Here is an 18,086-nt window from a genome sequence, read left to right as displayed (position 1 = left end):
AAATCATTCGTGACCAAATTTGTTTAAAAGAACAAGATAGAAACCGTTATTGTAATGGCTTGATTGATCACATTCGTCTCGTCTCTTTTCATTCAATAAAGACCCCACTTACTCTTCTGAAGTGGACTTTAAGCAAGCTATTGAAAAGATGAAATAAAAACACCTGGTTAAAAGGTCTCATTTTCGACCTTAGATGCAATGATTTTTCCCTGCAAAAAAATTCGAAAAAAGCCTATGCACTGATATTTTTCCAATGTGTAATGAATACTGAAGTTGATGTTAATGAATTTTCTTTGAAGTTAATCAATGATTAAAAAATAAGATTTGTTTAAAGTATTTAAATCAAATGATTTTAATATAACAAATGACAAATTACGTATTTACATGAATATCCTTGACTTTTTAAAATTACCACGACTATTCATGAGTGAAATTTAGATATATTTTAATGTTTTTATTTAAGATTTGTTTTTTCCATAAAACCTGTCAAAAACTTTAAACGTGAGTTGAATAAAAAGAAAATTTAAAAATTCCCGTCCTTTTCAAAAAATCAATACGAATGGAATATTAATTTAAATAAAAATGACAACAAATTGGTTTCTATTTTTATTGACTAGAGATCAGCATTATATCCTGATTATTTTAAGTCTGACAAAAATTTATTTCCATTTTATGTTCGAAATGATAATATTTTAATCTTTGTTAATTATTGATTGTGTCTCCTAGACTTACATAACCAGATTAATATAAAGGATTTGCTGTTCGTTAAAATGCTTGGTTATCTAACGATTTTAAGCTCCCTGGTTTTTCTCGTGACTTCACAAGGTGGAACTTGGCTCACTATTCATCTATAGAATGCAACAAAACCAAAAGAATCGCGTTGGATTCCGGCAAAGTGCGAATTTTGTTCATAAAATATCCGTGTGGCACTAAACTCGTTAAAAATTTTTTGATCACAAAAAATTTCACGGCACAAATAATTAATGATTGCGAAAATAAGTTGGAATGTGGAGAAAGGAAAGTATTAATTGATGGACTCGCAATAAAAATGAACTCTTTGAGCAACTCTTGTTTTAGAAATGTTTTTCTTTACAAAAAATAGTTTGTGAAATCGTGGGAGAAGTCATTTCGATCACCAATTTGAACATCAACCAATTTAAACATTGTTCTGTCGTTACCGGAAGCATTTTCATAATGCCACGCGAATCTTTAATTGAAAGTCCTACAATTAGAGATATTCAAATTAAAAACTTGAAATATCTAAGTTCTGTCCAGGCATGATGAATCAAAAAATCTTAATTTTCTTAAAAATTTGGAGTATACTGGGATTTGGCGACAGTCTACTGCGATCAATTCAATTACTTGAAGAAAGAATTTGGACTTAATAACAATGATTTGAAATTAAAATGAAGCCTCATTTAATGGCGATTACATTGGGTTACTTTTCTCATTTAACTGATTAAATAATCTCTTTTGTTCTCGTTAATTTTGTTTTATTTCATTTAGAAAAGTTTTATGTTTTATTTTAAAATTAGTTTAAAAAGACCATTGAAAGGACCTCCATACTTCAGAAAATAAGAGTTGATGACCGTAGTCGAGTTAAAAATTCCTCTGCATACAAAGTCAATCAATTAACTTTGCCGTTTAGATAGAAGGCTAATAAAAAATGGAATTCTACAATAAATACATTTTTATGCAAACTTTCACTTATGTTATGCTTCCCATAAAGCTATAGAATGGCTATTTTTTAGGTTTATAAATCGTTAGTTATTTTAACTAAAAAATCCATGTTAAAGTAATTAATTAATTAGCTTAATCTTCTCTTTTTGGGCCCATAATCCAGTGACCGTATGGGTGTGTTCTCGTCGAAGCACACTCCACATTCTGAGGCTGCCCTTGGTTGACATTCCGTTTCAGCTTTCTCCTCACTAGGTATCGATATACCATGCCTCTCTTCAGCCTGCATGCTCTCCAATGTCTTCCTCAAAACCACTGTCTGAATATATGTTCTCACTCTTTCTTCCAGCTTGAGGACATCAAGATGACCCTTGAAAAATCTTGAGACAATTCCATCCCAGGTCATTACAACAGGGATTACTTTCACTTTTGCGTGATGAATTGCTTCAAGTTCATTTGCCAATAAGTCATATTTGTGGAACTTCTCAACTTCGACCTGCTTTAGGCAATTTTGCGAAGTAACCCCAACTTCGATAAGGGTGATTGTATTCCTTACTTTGTCATGGACAAATATATCAGGTTTGTTATTCGCCACAGCTGTATCCGTACTAATCGTAGTATCCACACGAATCTCCACAAATTCATTGCTAACAACAGATTGAACTGACGACAGATTGTTACACGGTCCAAAAAATGACCGCGGTACTAAAGATTGCTCCGAAGTTTAAAAAAACCGCGGACCCTAGTTTAAAAAACACTGCTTTAGACGGAAATTTAGTCATTTTACTCCGAAAAGCAGTTTAAATAGCAAGAATTAATTTTATATGATCTAATCCAGGGGTCGGCAAAAGCAGGCTCGCGAGCCTTTGAAGGCTCTTTAAATCTTACGGTAGGCTCTTTCAATTTTTAACTATTTTTTTAATAAATGATTTTAATTTTTAACTATTTTTTTTGTTTTGTTAATAACAAAAAATCTTTGCACGTTTAACATTAATTTTTTGTGGTACATCGATATATGACTAGCAATAAAAAAATTAATAAAAAAATCGATAATGGGCGACATTTTCAATCAAAATGGACTGAAATTTTTGCATTCACGTCTAATTCAGAACAACTACCGAAATGTCTCATTTGCCAGGAAACTTTGAATCAAAATAAAAAGTCAAATTTAGAGAGACACTTTAACACAAAACACTCAAATTTCGCAAAAAAATATCCAATTAGTGATTCCCGAAAGAAAGCTGTAGAAAAACTTGCAAAGAATAATCAGATTGAGAATTCCGCTTTTAAATATTGGTATCACAATGCCAGGACTGCAAATATTGCCAGTTTTTTGACAAGCCACGAGATCGCAAAAAGGGGAAAACCATTTACCGATGGCGAATTTATAAAGGCATGTTTCATTAAAACCTCTGAAGAACTTTGAAATCAACGCAGCTGAGTTCGAAATGCAGCTATTGGACTTGACATGCAAGGAATTATGGGCATCAAAATTTATTCGCCTTTCAGAATTACTTGAAACCTTGAAACAGAAACATTGTCTGGTAAAATTAAAAATGATATTAATGTTATACAAAAGAAACTTGAAGATGTGATTTTCGAAACTTGAATTCTCTTCCAGATTCTTATTATGAATTAAAAAAATTTGCATACGGAATTTTGACAATATTCGGGTCCACTTATATGTGTGAACAAAGTTTTTCTTATATGAATTATATAAAATCTAAATTAAGGAACAAAATTACAGATTCGAATTTGGAATCTAACCTCAGATTAAAATTAACGACTTACGACCCAGACATTAACCAACTCATCAAAGAAATGAGGAATCACATTTCTCATTAATGCGTCTGATTAATTTAATTTTTTAAAATGAATTCTTAATTATTTTTTAAATTAATGTCTATTTAATTTTATGAATTTAAATTTTTGACAAGTGGTAAAAGGTGGCTCTTCAATTTTTCGAAATTTCCAAAAATGTTCAAAATTGGCTCTTCTCCAAAAGTATTTGCCGACCCCTGATCTAATCTAAAAATTTCTCAAAACTATTGCAATTGCAGCATGTTTTATCCATAGTTTTCCTCTGAATTTAATTTTTATTGTGAATAGAATCTAATTTATTTTGAAATTAATCGTAATTTTCAATTATAAACTAAGTTTCTAAGATTATAGAATAAATGAAAATCATAGAACCAAAGAATCTTTGTTAATATCAATAATTTATTATTATATTTTTAATTTATTTGGGGCTCCTGATGATATGGATTTCTATTAATAAAATTTGAATTTAAAATTACTCCTCTAAATTATTCCATTTAACCGATTTTCTCTTTTTTCTTACTATAATGACGGCAATAAACAAAATAATCAGAAGTGCAACGAAAATAGGTATGAGATACAGCATTTCAAATTTTTTCACATTTATTGGTTTCAAATTTAAATTATTTTTAACAGGAATAACACGATTTGCAAAATAATAATAAATATATACATTTTGAAGTAGGACGTGTGCTATCTAATGGCTTTTCTGTTGGTGTTATTCGACTTTTAAAGGACACTGTTGATGGCTTTTCTGTTGATGTTATTCTACTTTTCATGGACACTGTTGTTGGCTTTTCTGTTGGTGTTATTCTACTTTTCAAAAGAAGTGATAAAGTTGCTGAAAAAATAAATTTTTGATTACTGTCATTTATAAGATGGTTCATATTTCGAAGATAATTTAACTCTTTTTCTAACAATATTCGATTACTTAAATAAGAATGATTTAGAATTACCACAAAGTATTATTCATAATACTATTTGTATTGTTTGAATCAAACAAACCAAACAAGTGTAATATCTTAATAATAAAATGGTATGGTGTGTGTCTGTCTGTCTGTCTGTCTGTGTGTCTGTCTGTGTGTCTGTCTGTCTGTCTGTCTGTGTGTGCACACCAACTTCAAATTGGCAATACGATGTCCTCGACTTACATGATGAGGTCCTTAAAACCTTCCCCCAAAAAAATAAAAAAAAAATTTTCTGCATTTTGGTTAAAATGAACAACTACAATGTCCTCGACTTACATGATGAAGTCCTTAAAACCTTCCCCCCCAAAAAAATTAAAAAAAAATTTTCTGCATTTTGGTTAAAATGAACAACTACAATGTCCTCGACTTACATGATGAAGTCCTTAAAACCTTCCCCCCCCAAAAAATTAAAAAAAAATTTTCTGCATTTTGGTTAAAATGAACAACTACAATGTCCTCGACTTACATGATGAAGTCCTTAAAACCTTCCCCCCAAAAAAATTAAAAAAAAATTTTCTGCATTTTGGTTAAAATGAACAACTACAATGTCCTCGACTTACATGATGAAGTCCTTAAAACCTTCCCCCCCAAAAAAATTAAAAAAAATTTTCTGCATTTTGGTTAAAATGAACAACTACAATGTCCTCGACTTACATGATGAAGTCCTTAAAACCTTCCCCCCCAAAAAAATTAAAAAAAATTTCTGCATTTTGGTTAAAATGAACAACTACAATGTCCTCGACTTACATGATGAAGTCCTTAAAACCTTCCCCCCCAAAAAAATTAAAAAAAAATTTTCTGCATTTTGGTTAAAATGAACAACTACAATGTCCTCGACTTACATGATGAAGTCCTTAAAACCTTCCCCCCCAAAAAAAATTAAAAAAAAATTTTCTGCATTTTGGTTAAAATGAACAACTACAATGTCCTCGACTTACATGATGAAGTCCTTAAAACCTTCCCCCCAAAAAAAATTAAAAAAAAATTTTCTGCATTTTGGTTAAAATGAACAACTACAATGTCCTCGACTTACATGATGAAGTCCTTAAAACCTTCCCCCCCAAAAAAAATTAAAAAAAATTTTCTGCATTTTGGTTAAAATGAACAACTACAATGTCCTCGACTTACATGATGAAGTCCTTAAAACCTTCCCCCCCAAAAAAATTAAAAAAAAATTTTCTGCATTTTGGTTAAAATGAACAACTACAATGTCCTCGACTTACATGATGAAGTCCTTAAAACCTTCCCCCCCAAAAAATTAAAAAAAAATTTTCTGCATTTTGGTTAAAATGAACAACTACAATGTCCTCGACTTACATGATGAAGTCCTTAAAACCTTCCCCCCCAAAAAAATTAAAAAAAAATTTTCTGCATTTTGGTTAAAATGAACAACTACAATGTCCTCGACTTACATGATGAAGTCCTTAAAACCTTCCCTCCCAAAAAAAATTAAAAAAAAATTTTCTGCATTTTGGTTAAAATGAACAACTACAATGTCCTCGACTTACATGATGAAGTCCTTAAAACCTTCCCCCAAAAAATCAAAAAATTATTTTCTGCATTTTGATTAAAATGAACAACGCGAATGTCCTCGACATTCATGATGAGGTCCATTAAAACCTTCAAGGCAAAAATCTCACGTATTAAGAATATCCTTGATGAAAACGACAGCGAGAATATTAACAATGATGAACTCCCAATTATTCGCGATAAAGAAATTCAATTCATCCTATGTTTTTCTCTTTAAAATTAATGCATATATCATTATCGACCATGAATCAAAATTAAAGCTATTATCATATTTGACTTTGACAGAATGTGCAATCACAGATTGCACGACTTTGAATAGAGTGTGCAATTAACAGATTTTGAAAAACCACTTTGATAGTTGAAACCACATTAGCACAATCATTAACACAATTTACCACCAATTGACGCACGACCTTGAATAGAGTGTGCAATTAACAGATTTTGAAAAACACTTTGATAGTTGAAACCACATTAGCACAACCATTAACACAATTTACCACCAATTGACAGCGCAATCAGAAGAATTTGCGTAAAAATATTAACTATTTACTTGAGTTTTTCGTAAAGATAGAATTTATTTTCGGTATGCCTCTTTTCCTAAACTTTTTTATTATTCAAAAATAATTTTTTAAATAGATAACCGAAGGAGGAAAAACGAAGCTGAAGAAAAAACGGTCAGCTTAATAAGGTAATTAATTAAATCTTTTTTGTGTGTCGCTTTCTTGCCTGCCGCATCTCCCCCTGCCCCATTTCCGCCAGTAAAAAACAAAAAAATAAAAAAAGAAAAAAAAGGAAATTACAAAGGAAAAATGAAAAAATTAAATATAAAAAAATAGACCACAAAAATGAAAAAAAAGTTTGCAATGACAATAAACAAGGCCCAGGGACAGTCATTAAAGGTAGTTGGGTTATTTTTAGAGAGTGAGTGCTTTTCACATGGACAGCTGTATGTGGGATGCTCGAGGGTAGGCAGAAGAGAAAATTTATTCATATATGCCAAGGAAGGACGGACGACAAACATCGTTTATCAACAGGCGATAGAATAGGGTTACATTAAACCAGGTAGTTTTATACATCTACATAAACTTATAGTTGTTTGATGAAACAGGCCCTCCGCAGGAGCTAGGTCGCGGTGAGCGAAGCGAGCTGCCGAGCTAGTATTATTATATAAATTTAATTTTAATTACATTTTTATTGTGGTATTTTACGTATATTACTTTACTCTCATCCTCGGTGTATATTTTATCCATAATTTTGTTTTCTTCACTTTGAAAGATTAAAAATAATAAAACGAACTCTATTTTGATAACCAAGTGATTTAATTTATTTGACCTATCAACTTCGGTTATTTCAATTGCATCAGAGAGAGCCTATTATATAGCTAAAAATTATCACTTGTTTTGCCGTTAGAACATCGTTTCTCTATAGTTATTAATTATAAAGCAAACAGGGATGTTATCAAAAAAAATTTTCAATTTCCATGGATAGCCTATGGATAGATTTCACATTAAATTTAAAATTACCAATTGTTTGAAAAACTAACGCTCCTAATAATAAATAGAGACATACCATTTCTTTTTTCACGCTAAAGTCAAATATAAATGTGTCATGCGAAAATTCCAATAAAATTATGACTTTATTCTTCGAAATATAAAATTTTTTTTAAATAATATGTTGCTTATTACGAAAAAAAGAATTCGGTAAAGTATTCGAAAGCTTCATGGACGGGAAGCCGACGCGATTGAGAAAGAATTAGAGCGTACTATCGCAAGAGTTAGCAACTGTGGGGCTATAAGTCTAAATGTACTTGAAACCCGCTGGCGCCTGTTTGGACATATCTTACGAATGAAGAAACACCTTGCAATATGGCCATGGAAGAATTTTTCGGCCATACTAAATACTCTAATTATAGAGGACGTCCAAGGGACTGTCTTCCGGGAATACTTACGAAGGAATATGCTATGATCGGAGGCCGATTGATGGATGCAGACGATCTAGACGAAATCGGAAAGAGGGCAAGACGACGGAAGGAATGGAAGGGGCTAACGACAAGAATAGTTAAAAACATGGCACAAGCGAAATCATAAACTTTGTTTACTGGCAACGCGGACGTGCATTAACTAACTAACTAACTAGCAAAATGTAGGTCTAGCATTACACTTTATTAACTTATCATTCGTTATTTTTTGAACTAACGTCCATTTTATAAATCCGAATTTTTTTTTAAAGTGAAAAGAAAGAATATGACAATTTAATTATTGCTTGATGAAATGATCCACGTTAATTCTTGGATTGAGAGGACGAGCGAATAGACAGGCAGTCTTCGAGTTCAAACATTCTTCGAATCGCTTTTGCACAAGATAGCCAGTCACCTCACAATAGTATAAATGCGATGTATATTTTGAATCCATATCTTCACACAGGATTCGCTAAACATTACTTCAACCATATCGATACCTGCTGGCAAAACTAGAGTTTCTCCGATATTGTTTGGTTTTTTACATTTTCCAATCCTGTAAGAAACTTTGTACGATGCTGGTAAAGCATTTGAAGAGACAGAAACAACCAGTGAGGCGTACTTTGTGATTTTTTTCGTTTCGGCATGTGCGGAGGCTGAGAGTCAGGGCGGGAGGCAGAGTCCATGAGAGATGACAAGGAAAACGAGTCGACACAGGTGACGTCCCAAACGAGAGCGAGTCCCCCCTTGAACGGGAAAAGCGTGGACCCATCGGGACGTTTTCCGTCGCCACGGTCTAACCCAACCGGCTCCAGGACCGAAGGGAATCCAGCGGCGTAGAGCGCGCGCTTGACAATATCATTCAAGGCGGCATGTCTGGGTATACGGCCGGCGACAAGAGAGGGGGTGTAGCCCTCTCCTGTCAATGTCCTTTCCGCATCTGGACTGATGTGGCTGGCAAATCTCTATGCCAAGCCGTAAACAGATTCCGATGCGGACAGATTCGTCGTCCAGCAACATTCCAGCAGAGGAAATCGGCAAAGCGTCAAGCCAATCGGCCGAGTGGGGTTGACAGGCACAATTAATGCTTGCCAACTGAAACTGGTCAGCACGTAGGCGGATATCTTTAAGTACATGGGAACAATGTATATCATCCCATTTCTTTTGAACTGAGGGGACGTCCGGGATTTTAAGCCCACGAGAAATCCACATGTTGACACCCGCCGTATATTTAAACAACTCGGGCTGTTCAGGGGAGGGGAAAAGAACAGAGTTGAAGGAACTAGCAGAAGCAGACAACGAGGAAAGGTAACATGGGAGGGATAAATCAACACAAGAACGAATGCCGATGCCCCCGTAGCGAATAAATAAATTAACCCGTCGCATGTCTGAAGGTTTGAATTTAATATTTACGAGAAGCTCAAGAGCTTTGGAGACCATGTTGTCGAGACGAGACAAATGATTTTGTTCGAGAAAGCAGGGCGATGAGTGCATGAGATAAGTTAGCTTCGGTATAAAGAGATAGTTTTTGAGCAAGAAAAGTCCCAAATGGGATTCAAGTTTGGAAATGCGGGAGATTGGATTTAAGGTTGTTTCAGTTGAAGATGAGTCTTCACATTGGTATAAAAGTCAAAGTTTCATTTTGTATTTTCATTTTTTAATTCAATAGAAAAGTGAATTCCCTTACTTTTAGAATATTCAATTCTTTGTATCAGATACCACACATCGGTCATCCTCTTATTACTATTTGCAACAGAGGTTCCCAACCATTTTTAGAGCTCGCACCCCTAAATATTTTTGTACAAACTCTCGCACGCCCAGAACATATTATTATTTAACCAGAAGTTTGTTAATCGAAAAAATTAAAAATTTAACATTAAACACAATAAAGTTTAAATTAATTAAAGTATACAGTCACACAAGAACAAAAGTAAACAATTAATGGTTTCTTTGTTCTTGTTTATTTTCAATGATTTTGTCAAATCTTGGCATTTTTTTGCTAATCGCAATACGAATGTCATGTTCAGGATTCAGGCGATTTCTGTATTTAGTTTTAATTGCCAAAAGAGAGCTGAATCCTGACTCGCATAAGTATGTCGTTGCAAATGGAATAATTTCATACAAAGCCTTTTGAGATAATTTTGGATACATTTTCACTACTGAACTCCTAAACTGTTCCAATGTACAATTGTGAAACTGAATTATAAGTGCTTTGTTTTGTTCGAAGATCAATTAGACCTTCTTTGAGTTCATGATCATCTGACATAATTTTCAGATTATACGAAAATGGACTCAAAATCCATTCATCCGTAATATTTAGATCCTTTCCGAAATATCCTTCAAAAGACGTGGACAATACTTCTAAATGAGATATAATTTCTTTACGAAAAGTAGGATTCATTGAATTGTCGACCACCTTTTCTAAGGTTGGGAAATTCGTGACATTGTATGTTTCTATTCGCCGACGCCAAAGAGATAATTTATTTTTGAATGCAGCCATTTTTTCATGTCATTTGAGTATGTTAACATCTGTACCTTGAAGAGATAAAGTCAAATTATTCATGTGAGTAAAAATGTAAAATAAGACAGCATCTGGATAAATTCATGGGATTCCAAATATAGCAATAAATCATGATTATATTTATGAAGAAATAATTTTACTTCTTCTCTTAACTCAAAGATGCGGGTTAAAACTTGACCTCGTGAGAGCCAGCGAATTTCGGTATGAAATAATAAAATAGAATGATTGTTGCCAAGATCACTGCAAATTGTTTTAAAAATTCGATGGTTCATAGCACGACCTCTTATCCAGTTAATAATTTTTAAAGTGGTGCCAAGTACATTTTTCAACAATGGGGGGAGAGTTTTAACAGCTAATACATAGCGATGAAGAAAACAATGCGTAGTCCTTATGTTCGGAATTTCATTCTTTAATAGCCCACCAAAACCGGACATATTTCTCAGCATTGCTGGAGCACCGTCTGTACAAATAGACCCTATTGTCTGGGTATCCAAATCATGTTTCATAAAAAAATCTTTAACAATGTTAACTAGAGACATCAGTTGATTCGTCCAACTGAAGAGATATAAGGAAAGGACTTGATTTGATCTCTGTAATAATTTGGGACAAATATCATTTCTTAACTCACATATCCGACTGTGAATTATATTATTGGATAGCGGGACTGTTTCAATCCTTTGTCTTGACTCTGTTCCGAGTATTAATGAGACCATTTCCAATGAAATGTTTTAATCAAATCTTCTCCGACTGTATGTGGATTTTTAGACTTTGCGATGTTATTGGCAACTTTATAAGAAGCCAGCAAAATCGGTTTGTCAAGATATACAAAGTTAAAGAGTCACTTACGAATCATATCGAGTTCTCTTTATTTTTAGAGATTTGAAATCATTGCCGCTACTATTAGTTCCACCACGTTTATGTATAAAGTTCTGTTCCAGTTTGGAAGGTTTCATATTCCGGTTAGAGAATGTAGCCTCACATAAGAAACATTTGGGCCTTTGGAGATCATCGATTTTAGTATATGTAAATCCAAAACGGACATAATCATCATTCTACTTTCTCTTTTTCATAACAACAAATAATAAACGTGACAATCTGAAAACTTAGATATAATAATATATTTTTTCGAATATAATCTAAAAATAATAGATTTCAGATTTGAAAAAATATTTGCTCTTTAAAAATTAACTATAAATCTTTAAAATCTTCACCCCCTAAATTTTTGCTGGCACCCCTGGTTGGGAACCGCTGATTTACAAAATGAACATAACTGGTCCTTGTTTTCTCTTGATTAAAAAACTTGATACTGTTGTCTTTTCCAAGTTCAATTTTGAAAATCCTTCGAATATTCTATCGTGTTTTTCAATGAATCATTTCTTAATTGTAACGATCAAAAAGAATTTATGAAGTTTTGAAAGTTATTTGCTAATGTAGGCATTTCTTGTCTGTTTATGAACAAGTTTCTTTAGATACAAAAATGAAGCTTCAAAGTTACTTTTAATGTTAAAAAAATTGTTTTAATACTGGAATTATGAATATTTTTAGTTATTAAAATGAATTTGAAGATACTCCCTTGTTGAGAAAAATTAACCTGCAAAACGAATATATCCTTTCCGTACTCAATAAGTTGACTATCCTAAACGATCCATACGCTCATACAAGGACACCAACCCGTAGAAGAAACAGCCCAACATCCCCGGACCTGTCTCTTTGCACTCCATCCTTGGCTGGATATATCTCGTGGAATGTTCGTTATGGCTCCTCGAGCGACCATAACCCCATTGTACTGACACTTAGAAGGCCTTTCTGTCCAACGCGCCGCCCTACGAAGTTCAAAAATTACTCGAAAGCTAACTGGCATGGTTTCGGGCTGTATGTGGACGACTGCCTGCTCGACCTCTCTATGGAAAATTGCACGGTGGAAAGGACGGCCAAGATCCTGTCTACTATCATTCTGCAAGCCGATAAATTATTTATACCTGTCGCTTCATATAAGAAGTTCAATCCAAGACTATCCTCAGAAATCCTATCACTTATCAAAGAACGGGACGCCCTCAAGAAAAGCAAGTCCAATGACTCATACCATATCATACGTCCTTTGAATATCAAAATTTCTGAACTGATCCGCACTAATCACGGACTCAAGTGGAGTCGTCTCGTTGGACGTTTATGTCACAGAAATTCCTGCGCCACCTTTTGGAAAACGCTAAGAAGGATCAATTGCCTTATCGCCGAGGAGGACAGAGAATCTGAGGCTGTTGCCCACAATTCCTCGGAACCCGCTCGCAAACTTGCAAACAAGATTATGAAGTATTATGTATCGATCAGCCATAAAAACTTCTCTCGCACTCCACATACTGAACGGCACGGACCACGACCAGAACCGTATTCCACCTTCTTCACACCAGATGATGTTGACAAGGCTATTAAATCCCTACGTCCCACCCGTTCTTGTGGCCCCGACGGGATTTGTGCTATTCACTTCAAACACCTGGGACCCCGGGCACGGACCGTACTATCAAGACTATATAACGACTCCATCAACTTACGTACGATACCTAATATATGGAAAAACTCCCTAATTACGCCAATCCTAAAGCCTGGGAAACCAAAGGATGCCCCCTCTTCATACCGCCCAATCTCAATAACTTGTATCTTATCGAAAGTACTGGAAAAGCTCGTATTAATGCGAATCTCTCCTGTCCTACAACTGCCAGAATTCCAGCACGGTTTTAGACCAGACCGTTCCACAACGACCCACTTGTGTTCTGTCTCCCAGTTTATCACTGAGGGTTTTAACATGGGAACACACCTACGGACGGCCTTAGTATCTATTGATATACAAAAGGCTTTTGATTCTGTCCCGAGGAAACTCCTAACGCGGAAGATATTTGATTCGAACTTACATCCGAACATCAAACTGTGGTTGGAAAATTTCTTAACTGGCCGACGCGGAAGGGTCCGTATCGACAATACTACTTCAAGATCAAGACTACTGCCCAATGGTGTCCCACAAGGCTCCCCTTTATCTCCTCTCCTTTTTAACCTATTTCTACATGACCTACCCACTACTAATGACCCAGACATAATGTTCTTATCCTATGCGGACGACCTGATTATCGCTGCAAGAGATAAATCTCCTTCTGTGGCTGTCGCAATGGTCCAGTCACACCTCAACCGTGTATGTGATTGGCTATCTGCAAACATGTTGTGTGTGTCTGCATCCAAATCCCAATTCACCCTCTTTACTACTGACAGAAGATTCAAGAATGGGCTGGAACTATTCATTGGAGACAAACCTATTCCCTCTTCGCGTACCCAGAAGATCCTTGGCGTGGTTTTCGACTCCTTAATGACGTTCTCAAGTCACGTAGAGGAGGCCCTAGCTAAAGGTCTGCGGAAGTGGAACGTCTTGAAAGCTCTGTTAAAGAAGAGTCCCTTCCCCCTGAAAGATTGTGTCAGCAAAGTCTACCAACAAGTGATTGCCCCGACGGTTGAGTATGCCTGCTCAGCCTGGAGGTTTGCTATTGCTTGTTCGAAAGCGGAACGTTTGAACTCACTCAGAAGGAAGATTATGCTCCACACTGACACCTCAGTTGGCAGTCTTGCTTCCGAGGAGGCGACGCAGAAGAATGGACAGGGTTTCCTACGTTTCTGCAAGGAACTGGGAAACCCACTCAAGGAAAAGGTGGCACATGCAGAGGAATTTCGGTCGGTTATAAAGAAATGCACTCCAATTGAGTTCCTCTGCAGAAGGAAGAGAAGGCTTTTCCGGATTACGGTCGGGTCATCAGAAGATCATGTAAGGAAAGTACGGCTGTGGTTGGAGGCAGGGATCACCTAATTAGTTAGTTCTGACCTATCTTTCTCGGTGATCTTGGAGTTAATAAATAAATAAATAACCTGCAAAACAAAAACTTTCTCAAATCTCTATGCAATGTTCAATGAAAAATTGTTTTTTGGTTGATTCAGAGATAACTCTATTTTGGGTTTCTATGATTTGAATTTTTCTACTAGACTTGTGATATTTGAGAACTGAAAAAATGTATCGAAAAAAATGTATGAATTTAATGGATACGAACTTTAGAACGTTATTTTCAAATTTGTTAGAGACTTTCTCAAAACTATGGCAATTGCAGCATGTTTTATCTATAGTTTTCCTCTGAGTTTAATTTTTATTGTGAATAGAATCTAATTTATTTTGAAATTAATCGTAATTTTCAATTATAAACTAAGTTTCTAAGATTATAGAATAAATGAAAATCATAAAACCAAAAAATCTTTGTTAATATTAATAATTTATTATTATTGTTTTAATTTACTAGGGGCTCCTGGTAATATGGATTTCTATTAATAAAATTTGAATTTAAAATTACTCTTCTAAATTATCATATTTTGCCGATTTTCTCTTTTTTCTTACTATAATGACGGCAATAAGCGAAATAATCAGAAGTGCAACGAAAATGGGTATGAGATAAAGCATTTCAAATTTTTTCACATTTATTGGTTTCAAATTTAAATTATTTTTAACAGGAATAACACGATTTGCAAAATAATAATAAATATATACATTTTGAAGTAGGATGTGTGCTGTCTAATGGCTTTTCTGTTGGTGTTATTCGACTTTTTAATAGATGCGATAAAGTTGCTGGAAAAATAAATTTTTGATTACTGTCATTTATAAGGTGATTCATATTTCGAAGATAATTTAACTCTTTTTTTGACAATAGTCGATTACTTAAATAAAAATGATATAGAATTACCACAAAGTATTATTCATAATACTATTTGTATTGTTTGAATCAGGCAAACCAAAAAAGTTTAATATATTATATAAAATTGCTCCATGAATTTTCTATATAAATTTAATTTTAAATACATTTTTATTGTAGTATTTTACGTATATTACTTTACTCTCATCCTCAGTGTATATTTTATCCATAATTTTGTTGTCTTTACTTTGAAAGATTAAAAGTAATAACACGAACTCTATTTTGATAACCAAGTGATTTAATTCATTTGACTTCCTATCAAGTTCGATTATTTCAATTACATCAGAGAGAGCCTATTATATAGCTAAAATTATTACTTGTTTTGTCGTTAAAACATCGTTTCTCTATAGTTATTAATTATAAAGCAAACAGAGATGTCTTCGAAAAAAATTTTCAATTCCCATGGATAGCCTATGCATAGATTTCACATTAAATTTAAAATTACCAAGTGTTTGAAATGCTAACGCTCCTAATAAGAAATAGAGACATATCATTTCTTTTTTCACGCTAAAGTCAAACATAAATGTGTCACGAACAAAATTCCAATAAAATTATGACTGTATTCTTAGAAATATAAATAATTTAAATATTTTTCTCGTTATCAATTTACTGTTATATGCCCTAATATAATTTTATCTTTATTACTGCTTTATTTCATACCATAAATCTGGATTTATACAGCTCATTTTACATGAATTCATTTTCCTAAACCTCGAACATCTTTCGTATGTCTGAAAACAATAAAATTGAGAAGTTTTCGATGCAAGTGATATCAAAACCTTTGTAACTTTAGCCTTCTAAAATTTTTCTGTTATGGAACCAGTCTTTCCACGATTTTTGACATCGAACATAACAGGGATGTCGGGTCCCCTGTTGGTCTTCCAGGCTTCAGTATCGGCCTTATTAGGGCCTGTTTCCATATTGACGGAATCACATTTTTGTTGATTGAATAGTTAAAGATAGATGTTAGGAACCTGACTCCTTCGACACCAAGGTTTTTTAATAGGATGACCGGGATTTTATCCGGGCCGTGAGAATACGATGATTTTGTAGAGTGCAAAACATCTTCCACTTTTTTTATCGAGAGGAGGAGAGGTTCCGCCCGTTTTTTAGGCTTCTGTTGGAGGGAAGTGAATCGGATTTCCTGTGCTCCTTGTGTGCATTCTTCGCATAGAAATTTATGAGGTTGTTTACGTCTTTTTTTATCGAAATCTTCGAATGGTTCGGGGGCGTCCCCCCTGGCCACGTGCCAAATGGCTTTCCACACTTCACCCGTTGAACGATTACGGTTCACGGTAGTAAGAATGCGATTCCATTTCAGATAGGTGTGCCTGTGTTCACTGGTCTTCAATTCCTTGTTTAAATATCTGATGCGGGTAATTATGTCGAAAGACATTCGGTTTGACTTTTTGAGGCGATTTCTCTCCTTAGCCAGACCGGATATCCTTCGACTACAAGCAGCGTGAGGTGGACGTTTAGGAATAGCCATTGCTTCCAGAATGATCTTCGAGAAGAAACCAATGGCCTTGCCAAGAGAGCTAAAGTTGCACAGATTGCAATTTTTTAGTCTCGTAGACATAGACTTAGAATCACGCGATGTAAGAGTATCAGATTTATTATCTTTTTATAAAATCTTTAATGATTATATCAGTTTAGTCTAAAATTTAATTTTTTGTTTATTTATTCACAAGTTTTCTCACTAAAATCAAATAATATTAGATATATAGCTTCTTTTAAAAATAAATTATTTAAAATGATATTTTCTTACAATAAAATTAAGTTACCCGTCAATGCTTGTTTTTTTCCTTTGATTTTCATTTAGGATAAGAAAATTCTAGACTTTGTTTGAAATGCTGACTTTAAGTCGAAAAGCCCCATTCCGAGTATAAATACTGCCGATATTATTTAGATTTTGACGTACACAAATGGCAGAAGTTAACCAAATGTGATTGTATGAGAATTCCATGTAAATGCCAAATCGAAGATAATTCAGGTATGAGATCCAAACAGTAAAATAAGTAGCAGATATGTACAAACAGAGCAACATGCACAGCTATTTCAGTACCCAACAAGATTTGGGAAATGATTCTCGGCAGTCTTACTTTGGAGAGTGGAATCGCAGTGGATTTAATCGAAGTGAGCAACACTTTCAAAGTGATTGGGATTTTCAGAGGAATAATTAGTGCGTAATGCGAAACGAATATTTCAGCGATCCGGACTACCACATTTTTGTTTGATTCATTTGAAGATAATTTTATTTAGATGTTCTTGGTAAATCTCGAACATACACAGCTTATTTATTAAATACGCTAATATTAGAAGAAAAACGAATTTATAACGTAATTCCAAATTTGAATGGTTTTTAAAAGTAATTTTACATTTCTGTTAGATGGACATTTAAGAAATGTCAAAAAAGGTGTTTTTATTAACATAAATTTTTTTAGACGTTCCTTCAGATTTTAGCATTGATTGGCTTCTCAAAAAATCTCATTTTCGAGCAGGCTTCCTCAACTAGCCTTTTTTTTAAAACTAATTAATTACTTTTGTTAAAAAATTCATTGCTACTGATGTTAGTATTCATATAGGTTTTTTGTTCAGCTGATGCCAGCAGTATGCCAGCTCCGCAAGTTGATTGGCAGTAGAGGCGTACTTTTTGTCCAGCGTCTTATTTCGCACAACCGACTTAATTTATGTCCTCGTTCCTTCTTAATAGATAACTTATCCATATGGCTTTTAAAGAACTGTGAAAAATCTATCCCATGTCAAGACTACGGGAATAATCTTCAATTTTGCTTCATAGAGAGCCTACATTAGTATTCATTACATATTTTTATCAATAAATA

This window comes from Octopus sinensis, unplaced genomic scaffold (assembly GCF_006345805.1).
Source record: "Octopus sinensis unplaced genomic scaffold, ASM634580v1 Contig18731, whole genome shotgun sequence".
Lineage (NCBI taxonomy): Eukaryota > Metazoa > Mollusca > Cephalopoda > Octopoda > Octopodidae > Octopus > Octopus sinensis.
The sequence above is the reverse complement of the archived record's forward strand: the minus strand, read 5'-3'. Positions refer to the sequence as shown.